The following is a 14,307-nucleotide window of genomic DNA, read 5'->3' on the forward strand; positions in this document are numbered from 1 at the left end:
TGATTTGCGAAGTGTTATGTATTCCTCGCCTACACTCCAAATGAATGTAAATGCGACACTTCTTTGCTAGGAAATAGCGTTTGCAAATGTCTATCTATCGTAGCAATAGTGTTCTAATGCTTCTTAAAACGCGATATCGCATCTCATTTCTATGTTTCATGGTAAGATATAATATGATTTGCGAAGTATCATGTATTCCTCGTCTACACTTCAAATGAATGTAAATGCGACACTTCCTTGCTAGGAAATAGCGTCTGCAGATGTCTAGGTATCGTAGCAATAGAGTTCTAATGCTTCTTAAAACGCGATATCGCAACTCATTTCTATGTTTCATGGTAAGATATACTATGATTTGCGAAGTGTTATGTATTCCTCGTCTACACTTCAAATGAATGTAAATGCGACACTTCTTTGCTAGGAAATAGCGTTTGCAAATGTCTACCTATCGTAGCAATAGTATTCTAATGCTTCTTAAAACGCGATATCGCATCTCATTTCTATGTTTCATGGTAAGATACAATATGATTTGCGAAGTATCATGTATTCCTCGTCTACACTTCAAATGAATGTAAATGCGACACTTCCTTGCTAGGAAATAGCGATTGCAGATGTCTACGTATCGTAGCAATAGAGTTCATATGATTCTTAAAACGCGATATCGCATCTCGTTTCTATGTTTCATGGTAAGATATAATATGATTTGCGAAGTGTCATGTATTCCTCGTCTACACTTCAAATGAATGTAAATGCGACACTTCCTTGCAAGGAAATAGCGTTTGCAGATGTCTACGTATCGTAGCAATAGAGTTCTTATGATTCTTAAAACGAGATATTGCATCTCATTTCTATGTTTCATGGTAAGATGTAATATGATTTGCGAAGTGTAATGCATTCCTCGTCTACACTTCAAATGAATGTGAATGCGATACTTCCTCGCTAGGAAATAGCATTTGCAGATGTCTACGTATCGTTAGCAATAGCTTTCTAATGCTTCTTAAAACGCGATATCGCATCTCATTTCTATGTTTCATGGTAAGATATAATATGATTTGCGAAGTGTCACGTATTCCTCATCTACACTTCAAATGAATGTAAATGCGACACTTCCTTGCAAGGAAATAGTGTTAGCAGATGTCTACGTATCGTAGCAATAGTTTTCGAATGCTTCTTAAAACGCGATATCGCATCTCATTTCTATGTTTCAAGGTAAGATATAATATGATTTGCGAAGTGTCATGTATTCCTCGTCTACACTTCAAATGAATGTAAATGAGACACTTCCTTGCAAGGAAATAGCGTTTGCAGATGTCTACGTATCGAAGAAATAGAGTTCAAATGCTCCTTAAAACGCGATATCGCATCTCATTTCTATGATTCATGGTAAGATATAATATGATTTGCGAAGTGTTATGTATTCCTCGCCTACACTTCAAATGAATGTAAATGCGACACTTCTTTGCTAGGAAATAGCGTTTGCAAATGTCTACGTATCGGAGCAATAGAGTTCATATGATTCTTAAAACGCGATACCGCATCTCATTTCGATGTTTCATGGTAAGATATAACATGATTTGCGAAGTGTTTTGTATTCCTCGTCTACACTTCAAATGAATGTGAATGCGACACTTCCTTGCTAGGAAATAGCGATTGCAGATGTCTACGTATCGTAGCAATAGAGTTCATATGATTCTTAAAACGCGATATCGCATCTCATTTCTATGTTTCATGGTAAGATATAATATGATTTGCAAAGTGTCATGTATTCCTCGTCTACACTTCAAATGAATGTAAATGAGACACTTCCTTGCTAGGAAATAGCGTCTGCAGATGTCTAGGTATCGTAGCAATAGAGTTCTAATGCTTCTTAAAACGCGATATCGCATCTCATTTCTATGTTTCATGGTAAGATGCAATATGATTTGCGAAGTGTTATACATTCCTCGTCTACGATTCAAATGAATGTGAATGCGACACTTCCTCGCTTGGAAATAGCGATTGCAGATGCCTACGTATCGTTAGCAATAGCTTTCTAATGATTCTTAAAACGCGATATCGCATCTCATTTCTATGTTTCATGGTAAGATATAATATGATTTGCGAAGTGTCATGTATTCCTCGTCTACACTTCAAATGAATGTAAATGCGACACTTCCTTGCAAGGAAATAGCGTTTGCAAATGTCTACCTATCGTAGCAATAGTATTCTAATGCTTCTTAAAACGTGACATCGCATCTCATTTCTATGTTTCATGGTAAGATATAATATGATTTGCGAAGTGTTATGTATTCCTCGCCTACACTCCAAATGAATGTAAATGCGACACTTCTTTGCTAGGAAATAGCGTTTGCAAATGTCTATCTATCGTAGCAATAGTGTTCTAATGCTTCTTAAAACGCGATATCGCATCTCATTTCTATGTTTCATGGTAAGATATAATATGATTTGCGAAGTATCATGTATTCCTCGTCTACACTTCAAATGAATGTAAATGCGACACTTCCTTGCTAGGAAATAGCGTCTGCAGATGTCTAGGTATCGTAGCAATAGAGTTCTAATGCTTCTTAAAACGCGATATCGCATCTCATATCTATGTTTCATGATAAGATATAATATTCATTGCGAAGTGTTATGCATTTCTCGTCTACGATTCAAATGAATGTAAATGCGACACTTCCTTGCAAGGAAATAGCGTTTGCAGATGTCTACGTATCGTAGCAATAGAGTTCATATGATTCTTAAAACGCGATATCGCATCTCGTTTCTATGTTTCATGGTAAGATATAACATGATTTGCGAAGTGTTATGTATTCCTCGTCTACACTTCAAATGAATGTGAATGCGACACTTCCTCGCTTGGAAATAGCGATTGCAGATGCCTACGTATCGTTAGCAATAGCTTTCTAATGATTCTTAAAACGCGATATCGCATCTCATTTCTATGTTTCATGGTAAGATATAATATGATTTGCGAAGTGTCATGTAATCCTCGTCTACACTTCAAATGAATGTAAATGCGACACTTCCTTGCTAAGAAATAGCAATTGCAGATGTTTACGTATCGTAGCAACAGCTTTCTAATGCTTCTTAAAACGCGATATCGAATCTCATTCCTATGTTTCATGGTAGGATATAATATGATTTGCGAAGTGTCATGTGTTCCTCGTCTACACTTCAAATGAATGTATATGCGACACTTCTTTGCTAGGAAATAGCGTTTGCAAATGTCTATCTATCGTAGCAATAGTGTTCTAATGCTTCTTAAAACGCGATATCGCATCTCATTTCTATGTTACATGGTAAGATATAATATGATTTGCGAAGTGTTATGTATGCCTCGTCTACACTTCAAATGAATGTAAATGCGACACTTCTTTGCTAGGAAATAGCGTTTGCAAATGTCTATCTATCGTAGCAATAGTGTTCTAATGCTTCTTAAAACGCGATATCGCATCTCATTTCTATGTTTCAAGGTAAGATATAATATGATTTGCGAAGTGTCATGTATTCCTCGTCTACACTTCAAATGAATGTAAATGAGACACTTCCTTGCAAGGAAATAGCGTTTGCAGATGTCTACGTATCGAAGCAATAGAGTTCAAATGCTTCTTAAAACGCGATATCGCATCTCATTTCTATGTTTCATGGTAAGATATAATATGATTTGCGAAGTGTTATGTATTCCTCGTCTACACTTCAAATGAATGTAAATGCGACACTTCTTTGCTAGGAAATAGCGTTTGCAAATGTCTACCTATCGTAGCAATAGTGTTCTAATGCTTCTTAAAACGCGATATCGCACCTCATTTCTATGTTTCATGGTAAGATATAATATGATTTGCGAAGTGCCATGTATTCCTCGTCTACATTTCAAATGAATGTAAATGCGACACTTCCTTGCTAGGAAATAGCGTTTGCAGATGTCTACGTATCGAAGCAATAGAGTTCAAATGCTTCTTAGAACGCGATATCGCATCTCATTTCTAAATTTCATGGTAAGATATAATATGATTTGCGAAGTATCATGTATTCCTCGCCTACACTTCAAATGAATGTAAATGCGACACTTCCTTGCAAGGAAAAAGGTTTTGCAGATGTCTACGTATCGAAGCAAAAGAGTTCAAATGCTTCCTAAAACGAGATATTGCATCTCATATCAAGTTTCATGATAAGATATAATATTCATTGCGAAGTGTTATGCATTCCTCGTCTACGATTCAAATGGATGTAAATGCGACACTTCCTTGCTAGGAAATAGCGTTTGCAGATGTCTACGTATCGAAGCAATAGAGTTCAAATGCTTCTTAAAACGCGATATCGCATCTCATTTCTATGTTTCATGGTAAGATATAATATTCATTGCGAAGTGTAATGCATTCCTCGTCTACGATTCAAATGAATGTAAATGCGACACTTCCTTGCAAGGAAATAGCGTTTGCAGATGTCTACGTATCGTAGCAATAGAGTTCTTATGATTCTTAGAACGCGATATTGCATCTCATTTCTATGTTTCATGGTAAGATATAATATGATTTGCGAAGTGTTATGTATTCCTCGTCTACACTTCAAATGAATGTGAATGCGACACTTCCTCGCTAGGAAATAGCGTTTGCAGCTGTCTACGTATCGTTAGCAATAGCTTTCTAATGCTTCTTAAAACGCGATATCGCATCTCATTTCTATGTTTCATGGTAAGATATAATATGATTTGCGAAGTGTCACGTATTCCTCGTCTACACTTCAAATGAATGTAAATGCGACACTTCCTTGCAAGGAAATAGCGTTTGCAGATGTCTACGTATCGAAGCAATAGAGTTCTTATGATTCTTAAAACGCGATATCGCATCTCATTTCTATGTTTCATGGTAAGATATAACATGATTTGAGAAGTGTTATGTATTCCTCGTCTACACTTCAAATGAATGTGAATGCGATACTTCCTCGCTAGGAAATAGCGTTTGCAGATGTCTACGTATCGTAGCAATAGCTTTCTAGTGCTTCTTAAAACGCGATATCGCATCTCATTTCTATGTTTTATGGTCAGATATAACACGATTTGCGAAGTGTTATGTATTCCTCGTCTACACTTCAAATGAATGTGAATGCGATACTTCCTCGCTAGGAAATAGCGTTTGCAGATGTCTACGTATCGTTAGCAATAGCTTTCTAATGCTTCTTAAAACGAGATATCGCATCTCATTTCTATGTTTCATGGTAAGATATAATATGATTTGCGAAGTGCCATGTATTCCTCGTCTACATTTCAAATGAATGTAAATGCGACACTTCCTTGCAAGGAAATAGCGCTTGCAGATGTCTACGTATCGAAGCAATAGAGTTCAAATGCTCCTTAAAACGCGATATCGCATCTCATTTCTATGTTTCATGGTAAGATATAATATGATTTGCGAAGTATCATGTATTCCTCGTCTACACTTCAAATGAATGTAAATGCGACACTTCCTTGCAAGGAAATAGCGTTTGCAGATGTCTACGTATCGAAGCAATAGAGTTCAAATGCATCTTAAAGCGAGATATTGCATTTCATATCTATGTTTCATGATAAGATATAATATTCATTGCGAAGTGTTATGCATTCCTCGTCTACGATTCAAATGAATGTAAATGCGACACTTCCTTGCAAGGAAATAGCGTTTGCAGATGTCTACGTATCGTAGCGATAGAGTTTTTATGATTCTTAAAAGGCGATATGGCATCTCATTTCTATGTTTCATGGTAAGATATAATATGATTTGCGAAGTGTCATGTATTCCTCGTCTACACTTCAAATGAATGTAAATGCGACACTTCCTCGCAAGGAAATAGCGTTTGCAGATGTCTACGTATCGAAGCAATAGAGTTCAAATGCTTCTTAAAACGGGATATCGCATCTCATTTCTATGTTTCATGGTAAGATATAATATGAATTGCGAAGTGTTATGTATTCCTCGTCTACACTTCAAATGAATGTAAATGCGACACTTCTTTGCTAGGAAATAGCGTTTGCAAATGTCTACCTATCGTAGCAATAGTGTTCTAATGCTTCTTAAAACGCGATATCGCATCTCATTTCTATGTTTCATGGTAAGATATAATATGATTTGCGAAGTGCCATGTATTCCTCGTCTACATTTCAAATGAATGTAAATGCGACACTTCCTTGCTAGGAAATAGCGTTTGCAGATGTCTACGTATCGAAGCAATAGAGTTCAAATGCTTCTTAGAACGCGATATCGCATCTCATTTCTAAATTTCATGGTAAGATATAATATGATTTGCGAAGTATCATGTATTCCTCGCCTACACTTCAAATGAATGAAAATGCGACACTTCCTTGCAAGGAAAAAGGTTTTGCAGATGTCTACGTATCGAAGCAAAAGAGTTCAAATGCTTCCTAAAACGAGATATTGCATCTCATATCAAGTTTCATGATAAGATATAATATTCATTGCGAAGTGTTATGCATTCCTCGTCTACGATTCAAATGGATGTAAATGCGACACTTCCTTGCTAGGAAATAGCGTTTGCAGATGTCTACGTATCGAAGCAATAGAGTTCAAATGCTTCTTAAAACGCGATATCGCATCTCATTTCTATGTTTCATGGTAAGATATAATATTCATTGCGAAGTGTAATGCATTCCTCGTCTACGATTCAAATGAATGTAAATGCGACACTTCCTTGCAAGGAAATAGCGTGTGCAGATGTCTAGGTATCGTAGCAATAGTGTTCTAATGCTTCTTAAAACGCGATATCGCATCTCAATTCTATGTTTCATGGTAAGATATAACATGATTTGCGAAGTGTTATGTATTCCTCGTCTACACTTCAAATGAATGTGAATGCGATACCTCCTCGCTAGGAAATAGCGTTTGCAGATGTCTACGTATCGTAGCAATAGAGTTCTAATGCTTCTTAAAACTAGATATTGCATCTCATATCTATGTTTCATGATAAGATATAATATTCATTGCGGAGTGTTATGCATTCCTCGTCTACGATTCAAATGAATGTAAATGCGACACTTCCTTGCTAGGAAATAGCGTTTGCAGATGTCTACGTATCGAAGCAATAGAGTTCAAATGCTTCTAAAAACAAGATATCGCATCTCAATTCTATGTTTCATGGTAAGATATAATATTCATTGCGAAGTGTTACGCATTCCTCGTCTACGAATCAAATGAATGTAAATGCGACACTTCCTCGCAAGGAAATAGCGTTTGCAGATGTCTACGTATCGTAGCAATAGAGTTCTTATGATCCTTAAAACGCGATATCGCATCTCATTTCTATGTTTCATGGTAAGATATAATATGATATGCGAAGTGTTATGTATTCCTCGTCTACACTTCAAATGAATGTAAATGCGACACTTCCTTGCTAGGATATAACGTTTGGAGATGTCTACGAAGCGAAGCAATAGAGTTCAGATTCTTCATAAAACGAGATATCGCATCCCATTTCTATGTTTCATGATAAGGTATAATATTCATTGCGAAGTGTCATGTAAACCTCGCATTCACTTCAAAAGAATGTAAATGCGACACTTCCTTGCAAGAAAATAGCGTTTGCAGATGTCTACGTATCGCAGCAATAGAGTTCAAATGCTTCTTAAAACGACATATCGCATCTCATTACTATGTTCCATGGTGAGATATAATATTCATTGCGATGTGTCATGTAATCCTCCTTTATGCTTCAAATGAATGTAAATGCGACACATCTTTGATAGGAGATATCGATTGCAGATGTCTACGTATCGTATGGATGGAGTTCTAATGCTTCTTAAAACGAGATATCGCGTCTCATTTCTATGTGTCACGATAAGGTATAATATTCATTGCGAAGTGTTATGTATTCCTCGTCTACACTTCAAATGAATGTAAATGCAACACTTCCTTGCTAGGAAATAGCGTGTGCAGATGTCTAGGTATCGTAGCAATAGTGTTCTAATGCTTCTTAAAACGCGATATCGCATCTCAATTCTATGTTTCATGGTAAGATATAACATGATTTGCGAAGTGTTATGTATTCCTCGTCTACACGTCAAATGAATGTAAATGCGACACTTCCTTGCTAGGAAATAGCGTTTGCAGATGTCTACGTATCGAAGCAATAGAGTTCAAATGCTTCTAAAAACAAGATATCGCATCTCAATTCTATGTTTCATGATAAGATGTAATATTCATTGCGAAGTGTTATGTATTCCTCGCCTACACTTCAAGTGAATGTAAATGCGACACTTCCTTGCTAGGAAATAGCGTTTGCAGATGTCTACGTATCGTAGCAATAGAGTTCATATGATTCTTAAAACGCGATATCGCATCTCATTTCTATGTTTCATGGTAAGTTATAATATGATTTGCGAAGTGTCACGTATTCCTCGTCTACACTTCAAATGAATGTAAATGCGACACTTCCTTGCAAGGAAATAGTGTTAGCAGATGTCTACGTATCGTAGCAATAGTTTTCTAATGCTTCTTAAAACGCGATATCGCATCTCATTTCTATGTTTCAAGGTAAGATATAATATGATTTGCGAAGTGTCATGTATTCCTCGTCTACACTTCAAATGAATGTAAATGAGACACTTCCTTGCAAGGAAATAGCGTTTGCAGATGTCTACGTATCGAAGCAATAGAGTTCAAATGCTCCTTAAAACGCGATATCGCATCTCATTTCTATGATTCATGGTAAGATATAATATGATTTGCGAAGTGTTATGTATTCCTCGCCTACACTTCAAATGAATGTAAATGCGACACTTCTTTGTTAGGAAATAGCGTTTGCAAATGTCTACGTATCGTAGCAATAGAGTTCATATGATTCTTAAAACGCGATACCGCATCTCATTTCTATGTTTCATGGTAAGATATAACATGATTTGCGAAGTGTTTTGTATTCCTCGTCTACACTTCAAATGAATGTGAATGCGACACTTCCTTGCTAGGAAATAGCGATTGCAGATGTCTACGTATCGTAGCAATAGAGTTCATATGATTCTTAAAACGCGATATCGCATCTCATTTCTATGTTTCATGGTAAGATATAATATGATTTGCGAAGTGTCATGTATTCCTCGTCTACACTTCAAATGAATGTAAATGCGACACTTCCTTGCAAGGAAATAGCGTTTGCAAATGTCTACCTATCGTAGCAATAGTATTCTAATGCTTCTTAAAACGTGACATCGCATCTCATTTCTATGTTTCATGGTAAGATATAATATGATTTGCGAAGTGTTATGTATTCATCGCCTACACTCCAAATGAATGTAAATGCGACACTTCTTTGCTAGGAAATAGCGTTTGCAAATGTCTATCTATCGTAGCAATAGTGTTCTAATGCTTCTTAAAACGCGATATCGCATCTCATTTCTATGTTTCATGGTAAGATATAATATGATTTGCGAAGTATCATGTATTCCTCGTCTACACTTCAAATGAATGTAAATGCAACACTTCCTTGCTAGGAAATAGCGTGTGCAGATGTCTAGGTATCGTAGCAATAGTGTTCTAATGCTTCTTAAAACGCGATATCGCATCTCAATTCTATGTTTCATGGTAAGATATAACATGATTTGCGAAGTGTTATGTATTCCTCGTCTACACTTCAAATGAATGTGAATGCGATACTTGCTCGCTAGGAAATAGCGTTTGCAGATGTCTACGTATCGTAGCAATAGAGTTCTAATGCTTCTTAAAACTAGATATTGCATCTCATATCTATGTTTCATGATAAGATATAATATTCATTGCGGAGTGTTATGCATTCCTCGTCTACGATTCAAATGAATGTAAATGCGACACTTCCTTGCTAGGAAATAGCGTTTGCAGATGTCTACGTATCGAAGCAATAGAGTTCAAATGCTTCTAAAAACAAGATATCGCATCTCAATTCTATGTTTCATGGTAAGATATAATATTCATTGCGAAGTGTTACGCATTCCTCGTCTACGAATCAAATGAATGTAAATGCGACACTTCCTCGCAAGGAAATAGCGTTTGCAGATGTCTTCGTATCGTAGCAATAGAGTTCTTATGATCCTTAAAACGCGATATCGCATCTCATTTCTATGTTTCATGGTAAGATATAATATGATATGCGAAGTGTTATGTATTCCTCGTCTACACTTCAAATGAATGTAAATGCGACACTTCCTTGCTAGGATATAACGTTTGGAGATGTCTACGAAGCGAAGCAATAGAGTTCAGATTCTTCATAAAACGAGATATCGCATCCCATTTCTATGTTTCATGATAAGGTATAATATTCATTGCGAAGTGTCATGTAAACCTCGCATTCACTTCAAAAGAATGTAAATGCGACACTTCCTTGCAAGGAAATAGCGATTGCAGATGCCTACGTATCGTTAGCAATAGCTTTCTAATGATTCTTAAAACGCGATATCGCATCTCATTTCTATGTTTCATGGTAAGATATAATATGATTTGCGAAGTGTCATGTATTCCTCGTCTACACTTCAAATGAATGTAAATGCGACACTTCCTTGCTAGGAAATAGCAATTGCAGATGTCTACGTATCGTAGCAACAGCTTTCTAATGCTTCTTAAAACGCGATATCGAATCTCATTTCTATGTTTCATGGTAAGATATAATATGATTTGCGAAGTGTCATGTATTCCTCGTCTACACTTCAAATGAATGTAAATGCGACACTTCCTTGCAAGGAAATAGCGTTTGCAAATGTCTACCTATCGTAGCAATAGTATTCTAATGCTTCTTAAAACGTGACATCGCATCTCATTTCTATGTTTCATGGTAAGATATAATATGATTTGCGAAGTGTTATGTATTCATCGCCTACACTCCAAATGAATGTAAATGCGACACTTCTTTGCTAGGAAATAGCGTTTGCAAATGTCTATCTATCGTAGCAATAGTGTTCTAATGCTTCTTAAAACGCGATATCGCATCTCATTTCTATGTTTCATGGTAAGATATAATATGATTTGCGAAGTATCATGTATTCCTCGTCTACACTTCAAATGAATGTAAATGCAACACTTCCTTGCTAGGAAATAGCGTGTGCAGATGTCTAGGTATCGTAGCAATAGTGTTCTAATGCTTCTTAAAACGCGATATCGCATCTCAATTCTATGTTTCATGGTAAGATATAACATGATTTGCGAAGTGTTATGTATTCCTCGTCTACACTTCAAATGAATGTGAATGCGATACTTCCTCGCTAGGAAATAGCGTTTGCAGATGTCTATGTATCGTAGCAATAGAGTTCTAATGCTTCTTAAAACTAGATATTGCATCTCATATCTATGTTTCTGGATAAGATATAATATTCATTGCGGAGTGTTATGCATTCCTCGTCTACGATTCAAATGAATGTAAATGCGAAACTTCCTTGCTAGGAAATAGCGTTTGCAGATGTCTACGTATCGAAGCAATAGAGTTCAAATGCTTCTAAAAACAAGATATCGCATCTCAATTCTATGTTTCATGTTAAGATATAATATTCATTGCGAAGTGTTACGCATTCCTCGTCTACGAATCAAATGAATGTAGATGCGACACTTCCTCGCAAGGAAATAGCGTTTGCAGATGTCTACGTATCGTAGCAATAGAGTTCTTATGATCCTTAAAACGCGATATCGCATCTCATTTCTATGTTTCATGGTAAGATATAATATGATATGCGAAGTGTTATGTATTCCTCGTCTACACTTCAAATGAATGTAAATGCGACACTTCCTTGCTAGGATATAACGTTTGGAGATGTCTACGAAGCGAAGCAATAGAGTTCAGATTCTTCATAAAACGAGATATCGCATCCCATTTCTATGTTTCATGATAAGGTATAATATTCATTGCGGAGTGTCATGTAAACCTCGCATTCACTTCAAAAGAATGTAAATGCGACACTTCCTTGCAAGGAAATAGCGTTTGCAGATGTCTACGTATCGCAGCAATAGAGTTCAAATGCTTCTTAAAACGACATATCGCATCTCATTACTATGTTCCATGGTGAGATATAATATTCATTGCGATGTGTCATGTAATCCTCCTTTACGCTTCAAATGAATGTAAATGCGACACATCTTTGATAGGAGATATCGATTGCAGATGTCTACGTATCGTATGGATGGAGTTCTAATGCTTCTTAAAACGAGATATCGCGTCTCATTTCTATGTGTCATGGTAAGATATAATATGATTTGCGAAGTGTCACGTATTCCTCGTCTACACTTCAAATGAATGTAAATGCGACACTTCCTTGCAAGGAAATAGTGTTAGCAGATGTCTACGTATCGTAGCAATAGTTTTCTAATGCTTCTTAAAACGCGATATCGCATCTCATTTCTATGTTTCAAGGTAAGATATAATATGATTTGCGAAGTGTCATGTATTCCTCGTCTACACTTCAAATGAATGTAAATGAGACACTTCCTTGCAAGGAAATAGCGTTTGCAGATGTCTACGTATCGAAGCAATAGAGTTCAAATGCTCCTTAAAACGCGATATCGCATCTCATTTCTATGATTCATGGTAAGATATATTATGATTTGCGAAGTGTTATGTATTCCTCGCCTACACTTCAAATGAATGTAAATGCGACACTTCTTTGTTAGGAAATAGCGTTTGCAAATGTCTACGTATCGTAGCAATAGAGTTCATATGATTCTTAAAACGCGATACCGCATCTCATTTCTATGTTTCATGTAAGATATAAACATGATTTGCGAAGTGTTTTGTATTCCTCGTCTACACTTCAAATGAATGTGAATGCGACACTTCCTTGCTAGGAAATAGCGATTGCAGATGTCTACGTATCGTAGCAATAGAGTTCATATGATTCTTAAAATGCGATATCGCATCTCATTTCTATGTTTCATGGTAAGATATAATATGATTTGCGAAGTGTCATGTATTCCTCGTCTACACTTCAAATGAATGTAAATGAGACACTTCCTTGCTAGGAAATAGCGTCTGCAGATGTCTAGGTATCGTAGCAATAGAGTTCTAATGCTTCTTAAACGCGATATCGCATCTCATTTCTATGTTTCATGGTAAGATGCAATATGATTTGCGAAGTGTTATGTATTCCTCGCCTACACTTCAAATGAATGTAAATGCGCCACTTCCTTGCTAGGAAATAGCGTCTGCAGATGTCTAGGTATCGTAGCAATAGAGTTCTAATGCTTCTTAAAACTCGATATCGCATCTCATTTCTATGTTTCATGGTAAGATGTAATATGATTTGCGAAGTGTTATACATTCCTCGTCTACGATTCAAATGAATGTGAATGCGACACTTCCTCGCTTGGAAATAGCGATTGCAGATGCCTACGTATCGTTAGCAATAGCTTTCTAATGATTCTTAAAACGCGATATCGCATCTCATTTCTATGTTTCATGGTAAGATATAATATGATTTGCGAAGTGTCATGTATTCCTCGTCTACACTTCAAATGAATGTAAATGCGACACTTCCTTGCTAGGAAATAGCAATTGCAGATGTCTACGTATCGTAGCAACAGCTTTCTAATGCTTCTTAAAACGCGATATCGAATCTCATTTCTATGTTTCATGGTAAGATATAATATGATTTGCGAAGTGTCGTGTATTCCTCGTCTACACTTCAAATGAATGTAAATGCGACACTTCCTTGCAAGGAAATAGCGTTTGCAAATGTCTACCTATCGTAGCAATAGTATTCTAATGCTTCTTAAAACGTGACATCGCATCTCATTTCTATGTTTCATGGTAAGATATAATATGATTTGCGAAGTGTTATGTATTCCTCGCCTACACTCCAAATGAATGTAAATGCGACACTTCTTTGCTAGGAAATAGCGTTTGCAAATGTCTATCTATCGTAGCAATAGTGTTCTAATGCTTCTTAAAACGCGATATCGCATCTCATTTCTATGTTTCATGGTAAGATATAATATGATTTGCGAAGTATCATGTATTCCTCGTCTACACTTCAAATGAATGTAAATGCGACACTTCCTTGCTAGGAAATAGCGTCTGCAGATGTCTAGGTATCGTAGCAATAGAGTTCTAATGCTTCTTAAAACGCGATATCGCAACTCATTTCTATGTTTCATGGTAAGATATACTATGATTTGCGAAGTGTTATGTATTCCTCGTCTACACTTCAAATGAATGTAAATGCGACACTTCTTTGCTAGGAAATAGCGTTTGCAAATGTCTACCTATCGTAGCAATAGTATTCTAATGCTTCTTAAAACGCGATATCGCATCTCATTTCTATGTTTCATGGTAAGATACAATATGATTTGCGAAGTATCATGTATTCCTCGTCTACAC

Source organism: Xylocopa sonorina, chromosome 4, assembly GCF_050948175.1.
Source record: "Xylocopa sonorina isolate GNS202 chromosome 4, iyXylSono1_principal, whole genome shotgun sequence".
NCBI classification, from domain to species: domain Eukaryota; kingdom Metazoa; phylum Arthropoda; class Insecta; order Hymenoptera; family Apidae; genus Xylocopa; species Xylocopa sonorina.